General features: G+C 49.0%; 1 protein-coding gene and 1 non-coding gene across 3 annotated transcripts in view; one reads left to right on the forward strand and one right to left on the reverse strand.

Annotated features, from left to right (window-relative positions):
- tenm4 (teneurin transmembrane protein 4) overlaps nt 1–14,755 on the forward strand; it is a 3,407,721-nt gene that overhangs the window by 1,265,532 nt on the left and 2,127,434 nt on the right. For both annotated transcript variants that reach the window (XM_072476554.1, XM_072476555.1), the window contains one exon: nt 10,385–10,439. The gene's annotated coding sequence lies outside the window, so the exon portion shown is untranslated. The remainder of the gene's footprint in view (nt 1–10,384; nt 10,440–14,755) is intronic.
- Nucleotides 10,859–10,948, reverse strand: trnap-ugg (transfer RNA proline (anticodon UGG)). The gene is given in 2 exon segments: nt 10,859–10,894; nt 10,913–10,948. It is a non-coding gene; the product is annotated as a tRNA-Pro (tRNA).

Genomic DNA, 14,755 nt, shown 5'->3' on the forward strand with positions numbered 1-14,755 from the left:
ACTCCGGGAGCGTGCCAAAATCCTCTTCATCGTCGGGCGTGGGCAGTGGGGGGACGGATGGTCCTGGTGGGGGTGCTGTTGGGAGCAACGGGGGAGGGGAAGCTGGCGCCGGGGGCGGAGGGGGTGTGGCGGTGGAACCTGCTGGTGCCAGGTCCCTGAGGGAGACAGTATCCTGGCGGCCGTCGGGGAACGCCACGTAGGCGTACTGACGTTTGCGTGGAGCAAGTGCACCCTCTCCACCAATGGGTCCGCCTTGTGGAGTCGGACGTGCTTCCGGAGAAGCACGGTTCCCAGAGCTGCGAGCTAAGTCAGAAGCGACACCCCGGATGTGGACTTCCTGGGGAAGGCAAAAAGACGTTCATGGGGTGTATTGTTAGTGGCAGTGCAGAGTAATGAGCGAATGGAGTGGAGAAATTTAGCAAGGTTGGCATCGTGGCCGTGCTGATCATGGCCGCAGATGGTGACATTGTCTAGGTTCGGAAAGGTGGCCCGCAACCCGTACCGGTCGACCATTCGGTCCATCTCCCTTTGGAAGACCGAGACCCCGTTTGTGACACCGAAGGGGACCCTAAGGAAGTGGTATAGGCAGCCGTCTGCCTCGAAGGCAGTGTATAGATGGTCCGATTTACGGATGGGGAGCTGGTGGTAGGCGGATTTCAGGTCTACCGTTGAGAAGACACGGTACTGCACAATCTGGTTAACCATGTGTGGTAGTATGCATTAGGGGTCATGTGGGACTGTGAAGCCGTGACGTCATTGGCTGACAGATCCCGGGTCCTGGTTGGCTGTTGACCTCTAGCTCCGCCCTGAAGGCGGAGTATAAGAACCAGGAGTTCTCCCCCGCAGGCCAGTCTGTTACTGAACTGCGGGGAACAAGTCACGCTTAATAAAGCCTCATCGACTTCATCTCTATTCGTCTCTCGTGAGTCTTTGTGTGCTACAATTTATTAAGCGTGCTTAAAGGACTATGGAGCTCAGGATCATCCCGGAATGCCTGAGGATCAGCCCCCACGCAGTGAACTCAGCAGCAGTTTTCAAGCACTGGCAGACTTGTTTCGAGGCCTACCTCAGAACGGCCCCCGGCCGGGTCACAGAAGACCAGAAACTACAGGTCCTGCACTCGAGGGTAAGCCCGGAAATTTTCCCTCTCATCGAAGACGCAGAGGATTTCCAGACGGCGTTCGCAGCACTAAAGAGCATCTATATTCGCCCAGTGAACCAGATTTACGCACGCTACCAACTCGCAATGAGACGGCAAAGTCCCGGAGAATCGCTGGACGAATTCTACGCCGCGCTGCTAATTTTGGGACGGGCCTGCAGCTGCCCGCCGGTAAACGCGATTGAACACATGGACATGTTGATGCGCGTTGCTTTTGTCGCAGGTATGAACTCTCCCCAAATCCGCCAAAGACTTTTGGAAAAAGAGTCGCTAGGACTCTCAGAGGCACGGGCCCTTGCAGCCTCCCTGGATGTAGCCGCGCGAAACGCCCGCGCGTACGGCCCCGATTGCGCGGCAGCCCCTTGGGCGACCCCCGTCGCGACAAACCCCCCCCCAGCCCACAGGCTTGCGCGGTTCAGACTCCAAGTCGTCCCGGGGGAGCCCGCTGCTATTTCTGCGGCCAGGCGAAACACCCCCGACAGCGCTGCCCGGCCCGCGCAGCGATTTGCAAGAGCTGCGGGAAAAAGGGCCATTTCGCGGCTGTGTGCCGGTCCCGGGAGGTCGCCGCTGTCCCAGGAGAAGAAGCAGTCCTGCGCGTTTCTAACGCTCCCCAACCCCCTATGTACGACCCGCAAGCGCAGCAATTTTGGGTCCCGGCCACCGTTGTCCCCGGAGAACAAGGAGTCCTGCGCGTTTCAAACGCTCCCCAACCCCCCCCCCAGCGCCCCATGTGCGACCCGCAGGCGCTGCCATTTTGGGTCCCGGCCACCACGAGGGGAGGAGGGGCGCCGCCATCTTGGGACCCCCCAGCCCTGGGCGACGCATGGGGGCAGCCATTTTGTCCACCCCGCCGCCATCTTGTGACCCCCCAGCCATGTGCGATGCATGGGGGCGGCCATTTTGTTCACCCCCGCCGCCATCTTGGACGGCAACAACGGACCCCAGTGTCGACGGCTCCACGGGGTTCGAGGAAGACGCTCAAGCAATACGATCACGTCTGGCCTCAATGACGTTGGACCAAGCACGGCCCCGGACGCTCCAGACGACGACAACAACGGTGCTGATAAACGGGCATGAGACACCATGCCTGCTCGACTCCGGGAGCACAGAAAGCTTCATCCACCCCGACACGGTAAGACGCTGTTTTTTGACCATCCGTCCCAGTGCGCAAAAGATTTCCCTAGCTGCAGGATCCCACTCCGTACAGATTAAAGGCTTCTGCATAGTAACCCTAACGGTGCAAGGGAGGGAGTTTAAAAACTACAGGTTCTACGTCCTTCCCCAACTCTGCGCGCCCACATTACTGGGATTAGACTTCCAGTGCAATCTGCAGAGCCTAACCTTCCAATTCGGCGGCCCAATACCCCCACTCACTATCTGCGGCCTCGCAACCCTCAAGGTTGAGCCCCCATCCTTATTTGCAAACCTCACCCCGGATTGCAAACCCGTCGCCACTAGGAGCAGACGGTACAGCGCCCAGGACCGGACATTCATTCGGTCCGAAGTCCAGCGGCTACTGAAGGAAGGCATAATCCAGGCCAGCAATAGGAGAGCACAGGTGGTAGTAGTAAAGACAGGGGAGAAGCAAAGGATGGTCATAGACTATAGCCAGACCATCAACAGGTACACACAACTAGATGCGTACCCTCTCCCCCGCATATCCAACATGGTCAATCGGATTGCTCAATATAAAGTCTTCTCCACCGTGGACCTCAAGTCCGCCTACCATCAGCTCCCCATCCGCCCAAGTGACCGCAAGTACACAGCCTTTGAGGCAGACGGGCGATTATACCACTTCCTAAGGGTCCCATTTGGCGTCACAAACGGGGTCTCGGTCTTCCAACGAGAGATGGACCGAATGGTTGATCAACATGGGTTGCAGGCCACGTTCCCGTATCTCGACAACGTAACCATCTGCGGCCACGATCAGCAGGACCACGACGCCAACCTCCAAAAATTTCTCCAGACCGCTAAAGCCTTGAACCTCGCGTACAACGAGGACAAGTGCGTTTTCAGCACAAACCGGCTAGCCATCTTGGGATATGTAGTGCGCAATGGGATAATAGGCCCCGACCCCGAACGCATGCGCCCCCTCATGGAATTTCCCCTCCCTCACTGCTCAAAAGCCCTAAAACGCTGCCTGGGGTTCTTTTCATATTACGCCCAGTGGGTCCCCCAGTACGCAGACAAGGCCTGCCCCCTAATACAGACCACGACCTTCCCTCTGTCGACAGAGGCTTGCCAGGCCTTCAGCCGCATCAAAGCGGATATCGCAAAGGCCACGATGCGCGCCATCGACGGTCGACGGGTCCCTCCCCTTCCAGGTCGAGAGCGACGCCTCCGATGTAGCTCTAGCGGCTACCCTTAACCAAGCGGGCAGACCCGTGGCTTTTTTCTCCCGAACCCTCCACGCTTCAGAAATCCGCCACTCCTCAGTGGAAAAGGAAGCCCAAGACATAGTGGAAGCTGTGCGACATTGGAGGCATTACCTGGCCGGCAGGAGATTCACTCTCCTCACGGACCAACGGTCGGTAGCCTTCATGTTCGATAATGCACAGCGGGGCAAAATTAAAAACGACAAGATCTTAAGGTGGAGGATCGAGCTCTCCACCTTCAACTATGAGATCCTGTACCGTCCCGGAAAGCTGAACGAGCCATCCGATGCCCTATCCCGCGGCACATGTGCCAACGCACAAATTAACCGCCTCCAAACCCTCCACGAGGACCTCTGCCACCCGGGGGTCACTCGGTTCTGCCATTTTATAAAGTCCCGCAACCTCCCCTACTCTGTGGAGGAGGTCCGTACAGTCACAAGGAACTGCCACATCTGCGCAGAGTGCAAACCGCACTTTTTCAGGCCGGATGGGGCGCACCTGATCAAGGCTTCCCGTCCCTTTGAACGCCTTAGTCTGGATTTCAAAGGGCCCCTCCCCTCCACCGACCGCAACACATATTTCCTGAATGTGGTGGACGAGTACTCCCGTTTCCCCTTCGCCATCCCCTGCCCTGACATGACAGCGGCCACAGTCATTAAAGCCCTTAACACCATATTCACACTGTTCGGTTGCCCCGCATACGTCCACAGCGACAGGGGGTCCTCCTTCATGAGTGACGAGCTGCGCCAGTTCCTGCTCAGCAACGGTATAGCCTCGAGCAGGACGACCAGCTACAACCCCCGGGGGAACGGGCAAGTAGAGAGGGAGAACGGCACGGTCTGGAAGACCGTCCTACTGGCCCTACGGTCCAGGGACCTCCCAGTTTCACGGTGGCAGGAGGTCCTCCCGGACGCTCTCCACTCCATCCGGTCGCTACTGTTTACTAGCACTAACCAAACGCCTCATGAGCGCCTCCTTGTCTTCCCCAGGAAGTCCTCCTCTGGAACGTCGCTGCCGACCTGGCTGGCGGCCCCAGGACCCATCTTGCTCCGAAAACATGTGCGGGCGCACAAGTCGGACCCGTTGGTCGAGAGGGTTCACCTCCTCCACGCAAACCCGCAGTACGCTTACGTGGAGTACCCCGACGGCCGACAGGACACGGTCTCCCTGCGAGATCTGGCGCCCGCCGGCAACACGCACACCCCCCCGACACCAATCACCCCTCACTGCCACCGGCGCACCCCGCCACCACCCCCTTCCCGGGAGGATCGGTCCTCCTCCCAGGTCCGACCAGAAGTGAAGTTGAAGCAGAAACCGTCAGGCTCCTGGAGACGACAACACGGGAACAAGCACCACCACCGGGGCCGAGGCGATCGACAAGGACGACCAGACCGCCCGACCGACTCGTGGCATGGATGTAACACTACAATGTTGTGGACTTTAACAAGAACTTTTTTTCTTTTCCCCCTTACGACTACTGTACATAGTGCAAAACAAAAAATACCCTGTACATACTGTGATGACATGCAAAAGTTTACCTCCCAGGACCAGCCTTGTAAACCCCTACCACCATGCGAAGCACCACCCTGCCGGGTTCATTTTTAACAAGGGGTGAATGTGGTAGTATGCATCAGGGGTCATGTGGGACTGTGAAGCCGTGATGTCATTGGCTGACAGATCCCGGGTCCTGGTTGGCTGTTGACCTCTAGCTCCGCCCTGAAGGCGGAGTATAAGAACCAGGAGTTCTCCCCCGCAGGCCAGTCTGTTACTGAACTGCGGGGAACAAGTCACGCTTAATAAAGCCTCATCGACTTCATCTCTATTCGTCTCTCGTGAGTCTTTGTGCGCTACACCATGTCAGATATGCGTGCAAGGGGGTACGCGTCGAGCTGAGTGTATCAATTGATGGTCTGGCTGTAGTCCACGACCATTCGGTGTTTCTCCCCAGTTTTAACTACTACCACTTGAGCTCTCCAGGGGCTGTTGCTGGCCTCGATGATGCCTTTCCGAAGCAGCTGCTGGACCTCGGACCTGATGAAGGCCTTATCCTGGGTGCTGTACCATCAGCTCCTGGTGGCGACGGATTTGCAATCTGGAGTTAGATTGGCAAAGAGGGAAGGTGGGTCGACCTTTAAGCTCGCAAGGCCGCACACAGTAAGGGGTGGTAAGGGTCCGCCGAATTTCAGAGTTAGGCTTTGGAGGTTGCACTGGAAGTCCAGGCTGAGGATTAGTGCAGCGCAGAGGTTAGGGAGGACGTAGGGCACTTGCCTGGAAGAAGGCAAAAAATTGGCAAGATAGGAAAGTGGTACAAAAATGTTTAAAAATAGAAACTCAACGATCTAACATTGGATAACACAACCATGTGCATCTACTTGTGCAACTACAGCTCTTTACTTATTTATTTTTGTGCTCTATGTTGTGCAGCACCTGTGGCTTTAAAAGAGGCAAGAGCAGGCTTCTCTGATCCTCACTCTGATTCCTGAGAATATCTGGGCCAGCATCCTCTGGGCTTTAGAGCATATGAAGAATCCTAGAATTTACGGTGCAGAAGGAGGCCATTCAGCCCAATGAGTCTGCACCGGCCCGTGGAAAGAGCACCCTACTTAAGCCCACACCTCCAACCTATCCCCGTAACCCAATAACACCTCCTAACCCATTGGACACTAAGGGACAATTTGGCATGGCTAATCCACCTAACCTGCACATCTTTGGACTGTGGGAGGAAACTGGAGCACCCGGAGAAAACCCACCCAGACACTGGGAGAAAATGTAAACTCCACACAGACAGTCACCCGAGGCCGGAATTGAACCCGGGTCTCTGGAGCTGTGAGGCAGCAGTGCTAACCACTGTTCCACCGTGTTACTAGGATCCACTCTTGACTGCTCCACCTGAGCTGGGGCAGACTTGGTCATAAGGATATGAGGCAGCATATGGGCTGCTGATTGAGGGAGGCTCAGGCAATTAATTGATCCAAGTCCGTGCTTTCAAGTCCTCTTTCACCATGGTCCGTCTCATTCCCTGCTAGCAATGAGTGAGCACTTTGCAACACATTGATGAGAATGCTGAAGGACCAACATTCAGTCATTAATCAATTCTAGTTGAGGTGGCATTCAGATGGTGCATGCTATTTGTGACGACTCATATGCACTCATCTCATTGCCAAGTTTGATGCTCTTGTTTTCATGGAAAAAGTACTTCATCACAAAGGCCTGCAACTTCATGACATTCATGCTCGTAATGGACTCCTCCAATTTCTTATCAAGCATGTACTTTGCCTTTGTGAAGCCTGCTCGTGCCACACACAGATTTGCTGATCCAGAATTATTATTTTTCCAGGTTCAGTATTTGAATTCAGCTCAGTAGAGTTTCCAGTCTCCTGTACCCTCTGATGGGCACTCTCGACTGCTGGATTGTTCCTAGCACCTACTCTTGCTCACTGTTGACATGTGAGGCACTAGGTTGAAAACCCAACTGCTTGCTTTACCGGACCCATTGAGATTTGTTTATCTGAGCTTGACTGTCTGAGTCCTGTGATGGTGCAACATCAGAGTGAGTGGCTTCCTCTGAGAAGTCTTTATCCTCCTCCTGTGTGATGCTTGATGGGCTTTTGGGGATTAAAGTCATGAATTAGGACTTCAAAACTTAGGAGGTCAAAGTGAACATTGTGCGTATTATTTCAGTAAACATCAGTGAGTGTACTAAATCATGTGGATTTGTGATATTTAATCCTGTCACTATGTGGCTGGCCCTCATTTCCACATTTCCTTACTGAGGCTTGGTGTATCTTCACCTCCACTGCTGCTGTCAGTATCAAAATGAATGGAGGGCAACCTTCAGTTCTCTGCTTTTCCCTCGCATTCTGTGATTTCTTCTCCTACATGGAGGAAAAGAGGAGACCTATGAGTGAGAAGAATGGAATGTGATCAATGGCTTTATGGACATTTGTTGAGAGTGACTGTGAGGGAGAAGCATGACAGGATGAAGGTGAGTGTAAGTGCTGGATAGTCATCTGGGATTGTGAGGAAGTGCACAGATAGAGAGGGATGGGTGCACTTGTAAGCTAAGCTGATGTGTAAGCTAATGTGCAACAGTAGACTTGGGAAAGCAGTGAGTGGTTTTGTGTAATTACGCACATGAGGATGTAGTTGAATGTACTATTGCAATTAACTTCCCTGCCCTGATTAGTCAATTAAACTGTGTTTGGAACTGTATCCAAGACTGTGGTACCACACTCTTGATGCTCGCCATTTTAGTAGTCATGTGCCATGCATTCTTGCTCTCTGAGAACGTCTTTTTCTACACATTGGCGGGAAAGACCTCTCCCTATGGGCCTGTATGAATCAACATTAGTTCTAATAAGACACCTGTGAACTGAGGCAATGCCCTGCCACGTTGGATTGCTTTTCCAGTGGAGATGCTTTTTCTTTGTTCCTCCAGTCACATCATTCTTCAACTGTCATCTTCACAGTTCTCCTTAAATAGTTCAGCTGAAATTATGTCATGCAAGTCCTTATTACACCTACTTATACTCACTGATAAGGAAACCTGGAAGCCAAATACGTTGGCTGGGTTAAAAACACTGGCAAATAGGCCATTGGCATTTCTGGACTCCGATGTACCACTGACCCTCAGAAACACAAGTGAATAAGAAACTTGCAATATTGCAATTCAAACTCCCTGGTTATCAAAGTGGGTAGTTTTTGAAGTTGGCAGTTCCATGACATAGAAAGGGAGTGATTATCTTCATGCCTGTCACAAAAGCTAGTATATTGCTTCAGTATTATGGGAGACTTCAACGGAGAACAACATCGTAACTTAATTGAGTGGTCTGACGAACATGATGGAAGGCATCCTCATGGGAGGCCAACATAGATCTGTGACAAGTAGACAATTGTTTTTCACTTGTCTTGCAACTCGATGGACAAATCGCTGACTGACAATCATTTTCTACTGATCAGACACCTATTCCAATTCACGGTTCTCTCATCTTCTTGTATCACCCGCAAAAAAAAGGGCTTCCTTAAATGGAAAAACACTTCAGGACTAAAACCTAGAACTTTACATCTCTCAGAAATTTTATGACAAGTGCAGGATTTCAATTATCTCGGTTGTGGTAAAGCAAAACAAAAGTCATTACAGGAGTGATTGAAACATATTTGCAATATATTTCTTTAAATTATTTGAGTGCTCGGACTTTTCAGTGGTCTTTCATGCCCCTTCATAGATGTTAACTTTACAGTTTCAGACAAAACTAACACCTATGAGAACTCCTAAGTATGTTAACAGTCCAAGTGCCTCTGAAGACAGACCTGTCAATCACCACAATTAAAGACAGTGGTGCAAACTGTTCCACCAAATGCTGATGAGCAGGTGCACACATACCATCTGGTTGGTTTCTGACACATAATTTGATTGGCATCTAGAACAAGGTTCTGTATCCTGATTAAATTCCAGTTCAATCATTCTGACCTGATCCCACAGAGAATTCACCTCTGACCTTAATTTTCGGGAAGGAAAGGCAGCTTCTATTTTAACTCCAGCTGTTGAAGAATTATGTGAGGTAATGTACAGAAATGCCACTATTTATATCACAACAACTGCCTACAATTGTTAATTCTCCACCAGAAAGAAAGACAGCAAGTAATTTAATGCGGTGAACACAGCTGAAGTTAGACAGGGAATGAGCAAAATGTTGACAAGACGAAGATCACAATGGTTTGTGGATTGCACAAGAAGTCGGCCACCCATTTTTACATTAGAGCACTGAGCTGTCTTGTAATGCAACCAGTGAGTTCCGTTGTCTGATGTTCAGTCCTGAACTACGTTGTGGCAAATGTTTAAGGTATTATGGAATAGGATCATAGAATTTACAGTGCTGAAAGAGGCCATTCGGCCCATCAAGTCTGCACCGGCCCCTGGAAAGAGCACCCTACTTAAGCCTACACCTCCACCCTCTCCCCGTAACCCAGTAACCATGACACCCAGTAACATTTTGGACACTAAGGGCAATTTTTATTACCTTTAAAGAAAAAGGTGGGATAACTGGCAGTCTTGAACAATGTTCAGATTGGGGTTTCACAGTGCCCATAAGCTTAAAAGACTTGCTGTGCCCAGTCATGGAATTTGAGGAACAAAACCTAAATTCACAGTGTTACATGGATTTGACCATTGATTCAATATATTGTAAATATTCCAACAATAAACAAAGAAACTCTAGCCACTGTTAGAAAATGCCATTTTTGTCAGTACAAGCAGAAATATTTTTGTAGTTGTGCATTTAATGCTTCTGGCAAAATGCAAGAATTAAACAAACAATTTGGATTATTGAAAGTTAACTAGCGGGAAGTGGTAATAAGTGCCATTGAAAAGTGTTGAATAATTATTTCGACCTTAAGTTACAGAAAAAATAATGTGAGACTTTTAGAAATATCTCATGACTGCAAACTCATGCTGACTAATTAAAATCAATTATTTTTATCAAGGTATGAAATGCTATGGATTTCAGTCATTCAGTAAATAAATTTAACATTTGTTTATGACTAATGTTTCTAGAAAAGTTGGTAATTCTGTGTGTGTGATATGTAATATATATATTAATTTGGAATTCTAAATTGGATTTAAAATTCATGCGATTTTAAGGTCATGAATATCCACTAATGTATGAATATTGGGCACTTACAATCTTTGCAAATATAATGAATTGAAATGTTGGGTACTCTGGAAATTATAGGTAGATGCTGCTTCAGCCAAAACAGGAGAAAGGTTATGCTAATTGACAAAAGTGAGAATTTGCACTGTCAATACTAATGTATTGTTCAGTTACTCTTATTTCTTGTTTCTTTCATGCAGGATATTCACTCGACTTGTGAGGCAAAATCAACAATCAGTGGATCTTTAACCCCATGTAAGTGATACCTTATCAAAGAAGCGTAAAGACAGGTTGATTTGATGTGAAGATTTATGGACAATAAGAATTGTTCTGAGTTTTATGTGCACAAGTATTGTTTCATATCTCGGTTATTCACTGACCCTCTTAATGTTATGGATTTTACGAAGTCATATTTTTATTGTTCCCATTTATATAAATTTGTTAAACTGCTATTAGGGTGAATTAACAGCAGGGGAGGGAAGGATATTTATAATAAATTACATTCTATTCTTCATAGAGGTAACGATAACAGCATAGCAAAAACAAATGGAATGTGTTTGATGTCAGTCACAAAATTAGCAGAAGTGCTATTTACATCATTGAAATACGCCATTAATTAGGCAAAGTACTTTCTTTTGTGTTTCTCTTCCTAATTTGTTTTTAATAATAACAATGGGCTCGTCCGGGATTTGAACCCGGGACCTCTCACATTTTCGTGCAGTATAAACCCCAAAGCGAGAATCTTACCCCTAGACCAACGAGCCGGTAACTTCATTTGTTTTTAAAAGCCGAGAATGTTAGTAAAGCTTCATACCTGACCCAAAATTTGTGTTCCTTAGGTCTCTTTCTGAACTTCATTGGGAAACTGGAAGGCTCAGATTTCAGTGGATTGCTCATGGGGATCTGAAATTTGGAGAAGAGCCAAAACTGTTAATTTATGGGGTTAGATTCTCTGATTCTGGGGCTGTGTCCCCACGTCGGCGTGGGAACGGTGGCTCTTTACATCAGAAGAACTGGCACCAAACTGCCACCGATTCCCTGTTTTGCTGGGGGCTAGCAGGCGTCAGCGTAGAGCACCCGGCTCTAGCTGCCGATACGGGCCGGAGAATTGCCGGGTTCATGGCCACGCATGCGCACAGCAGTGGCCTGCAGCAGCTGTGCAACATGGTGCAGGCCGCGCGTGGACCCGACCTGCGAAATTGGCCCCCCTTCGGCCGGCTCGCATGCCCCGGACCATCCCTTCACAGTGTCCCCAGCCCCGAATAATGTCTCCCCCCCCCCCTGCCCGCAGATTGGCCCTCCCCTGACTGTGGCGGCACTGGACTGAGTTCGTAGCCACCACGCCGAGTTCCCGACAGGTGAGACCATGAGAGACCCACGCCGTCGGGAACTCGGCCGGTCAGGGGCGCAGCATCGGCAATGTCCTGAGGCCGTGGATACGTGGCGTGGCGTACTCTCCGAGCATGCTGCTTTGGAGGAGGCAGAGCATTGCAAAAGCGGCGACGCCCCCAATTTCGTCGGAAACTTGGATTCCCTGGCCGGTCGCCGAACGTGATTTTGGCGTCGGCGACCGGAGAATCCAGCTCATGATATCTCACATATTGTGATTGGTGGGAGAAAACCAACATTTAGATTAAACTTTGGGGAGCTGTGCCCCATACACAGCCAAAGAAAATTGACTACTTTCAAAAGGAAGCCTGTTTATTTCCACAGAAGCATTCTGAAACAAAAAATCATTTGTCCATTTTCTTTGACTATTCTCAGGCCTCATTATTATCCTGTTCGTGCAGCAGGAACTCTCTTATCCATTACCAGACAACAGGGCAAGTGTCTCTGTTATAAACACAGGTAGTCCACTCCAACTGTGAAAATAAACCTGCTTTCTCTCCTGAGCAGACAACTGACAAAAATCAATCTCAACATTTTGTAAATAAAGTGATCATTTAGCCATACGTTTTCTTACAAATGTTTATAAAAAGTATAATGTACATATTTCTTGCAGCAGGTTTCCTCCTCCACAGCAAGTCATACTTATATAGCACCTTTAATGTGCTAAAACATCAAGAGGCAATTCACAGCTTTAACCCACAATTTAACCTGTTTTTAAGTAATGGTTCAGTAAAGGGGCAAATCTGAAAGATGCTTTATATTTTGAAGTATGAGCATGAGTGCAGAAGAACTGCCAGAAGTTGTGATAAAGTGAATCCATCAAGACTAGGGATATCCATTTAAAACCTGGCTGTTGGGATCACTGGAAAAAACAATCAAAAGTCATACAGCAAACAAATGTGCCATTGACTGAGCCATATGTGTGCTGAAGAGATACCTCAAGTGTTTGGACAGATCTGAAGGTGTTCTTCTGTTGAATCCCAAATTTCTTTCTCTGTCAGTCTGGCCTCAATAAAAGTCGAGATGGATTTGCAAGTAAAAAGAAGTTATTTTATTCAGCTTGCAAGCTACCTAGTCCACAGTGATAGAGATAACATGTTGCTTTCTGCAGCCCCGGGAACTAAGTGAAGGTCCCAGACAAAGAGATCAGTACTCATACATTCAAATGGCATCAAGTTTCACATACTCGACACCCATAGGTCATCCTATGTCCCTCCTGACTTGTTTGATCTATTCTGATTGGCTCACTTCCAATCCCTTTCTCCGGCCCCTATCAATGCAGCATCACTCTCATAGACACACCTCTTCCTGCTTTTTCCATGCGGTCTAAAATCCTTTGTCTCTACTTGCCAGAATCAAAGTGGCTTATTTCTACATTACATTAACTAATATCTCTAAAGTAACTATTTTATATCACATTCGTCACTTCAAAACACACCAGTCAGGGCCTCCAGAATGTTTCTGATGTGCAACACTGTGGACAATGTTGCGCAGCTGCAAGGTTTGGACCTGCAGGAGGAACACGGTGCAGAACACTGAGCATCTTCAGACAAAGAACAATACAGCACACAAACAGGCCCTTCGCCCCTCCAAGACTGTATCGGTCATGATACCACGCTTGGCTAAAACCCTAAAGAACAAACAACAATTCAGCACAGGAACAGGCCCTTTGGCCTTCCAACTTGGAGCAGAAGGAGGAAAGGCGGCCAAACATAACGCTGCCAAGGCACCAGCAGCGGAACGCGTTTCTGTCCAAGACACCTCTGCTCGTCAATCTGCAAGTGTGTGCAGTTCAGCTGGAAAGCTACCAGTAAATCAAGCATTTTTTAGGGGGAGCGACTGCAGAAATATCCCCTTCAACGATCCCCAAGACTTAACTTTCACATCCAGTTAACAAAGCTTGGGGCTTGCTGAGCCATTCCATGTGGACTCTATACTTGTCCATGTCTCCACATTTTGCTCTTACTCACTTGTCATGCGTGAATAACCAGCTGAAAACCCAACTACCTCTTAGTTTCAGTGAGTATTTGAATATGTGTAACGTCTACATGTGGCCCGTGATAGTGCATTTTCAGAGAGCGTGATCTCCCCTGAGGAGCCTTCATCATCCAGGACCACCACCTGTGGGATGCTTGGTAGTTGTTCATGTGATTAAAGCTATGAATTAGAACAGTCAACAACTCTCTAGAAGGTTTTAAATAACTATGACGCACAGGAACATATTCGCTCAGGTTATAACCCCCATGAGTCAACCCAATTGACCCCCGTGGAGCTCGTAGAGTACAAGCTCCCCTGCTGAGGGACAGAGGCCAAACGTGGACTCATCAACACCTCAGAAAAAAAGATGAGTGGCACCTGTGGCCGGAAAAACCGCAGCGATAGGCAATGCCAGGGCAGCCAGCAAACGTAATGCCTGGTTGAGGGAGGCGCCCGCCTAGAGCCAGGACTATCCATCTGGAGCAGTCCGACGAGGACGAATGCATGCAATCGAATTGCATCGCAGCACAACGGGTTGCCCCTATCAAAATCACTGTTCAGGTGAATGGTCACCCGCTATAAATGGAGTTGGACATGGGGGGGCCGCAGCCTCCTTGATAGGACGGCAAATGTTTGAAAAGATCAGGACAGGAATCCAGCAGTTGAACTTGTGGGACACCGAGGTAAGGTTGGAAATTTACACGGGAGAATCCCTAGCCATCATGGGTACAAAAATTATCCCAGTTGCCTACAGACAGGAGTCTGTCAGGCTGCCCTTGAAAAGAGTCTGGGGGCCCAGACCAAGATTGCTGGATTGTGATTGGCTACAGAGTCTCCGTTTGGACTGGTAACGGATTTTCAGGATGAGCAATGGGGGAATATTCAAAGTCTGGGGGAAGTACCTGGATGTTTTCCAGGAGGGCCTGGGTAAAATCAAAGGTGCCAAGGCTGAAATACACGTAGACCCTGAGGTCGAACAAAGTATTCCAGGGCCAGACTAATTCCCTATGCGTTGCTGACAAAGGTAGAGGATGAACCCCACCGCTTGGAACACCTAATAATCATCCGCTGGTACAATTTGCAGATTGGGCAGCGCCTGTAGGCCTGGAACTGAAACTGGACCAAACCAGCCACTTGTATGGTGATGGATAATTGTAAAGCTATTTCTTTGATGTTAATGTGGTTAATTCTGTATTGATATTAAA

The sequence above is a fragment of the Scyliorhinus torazame genome, chromosome 15 (genome assembly GCF_047496885.1).
Source record: "Scyliorhinus torazame isolate Kashiwa2021f chromosome 15, sScyTor2.1, whole genome shotgun sequence".
Lineage (NCBI taxonomy): Eukaryota > Metazoa > Chordata > Chondrichthyes > Carcharhiniformes > Scyliorhinidae > Scyliorhinus > Scyliorhinus torazame.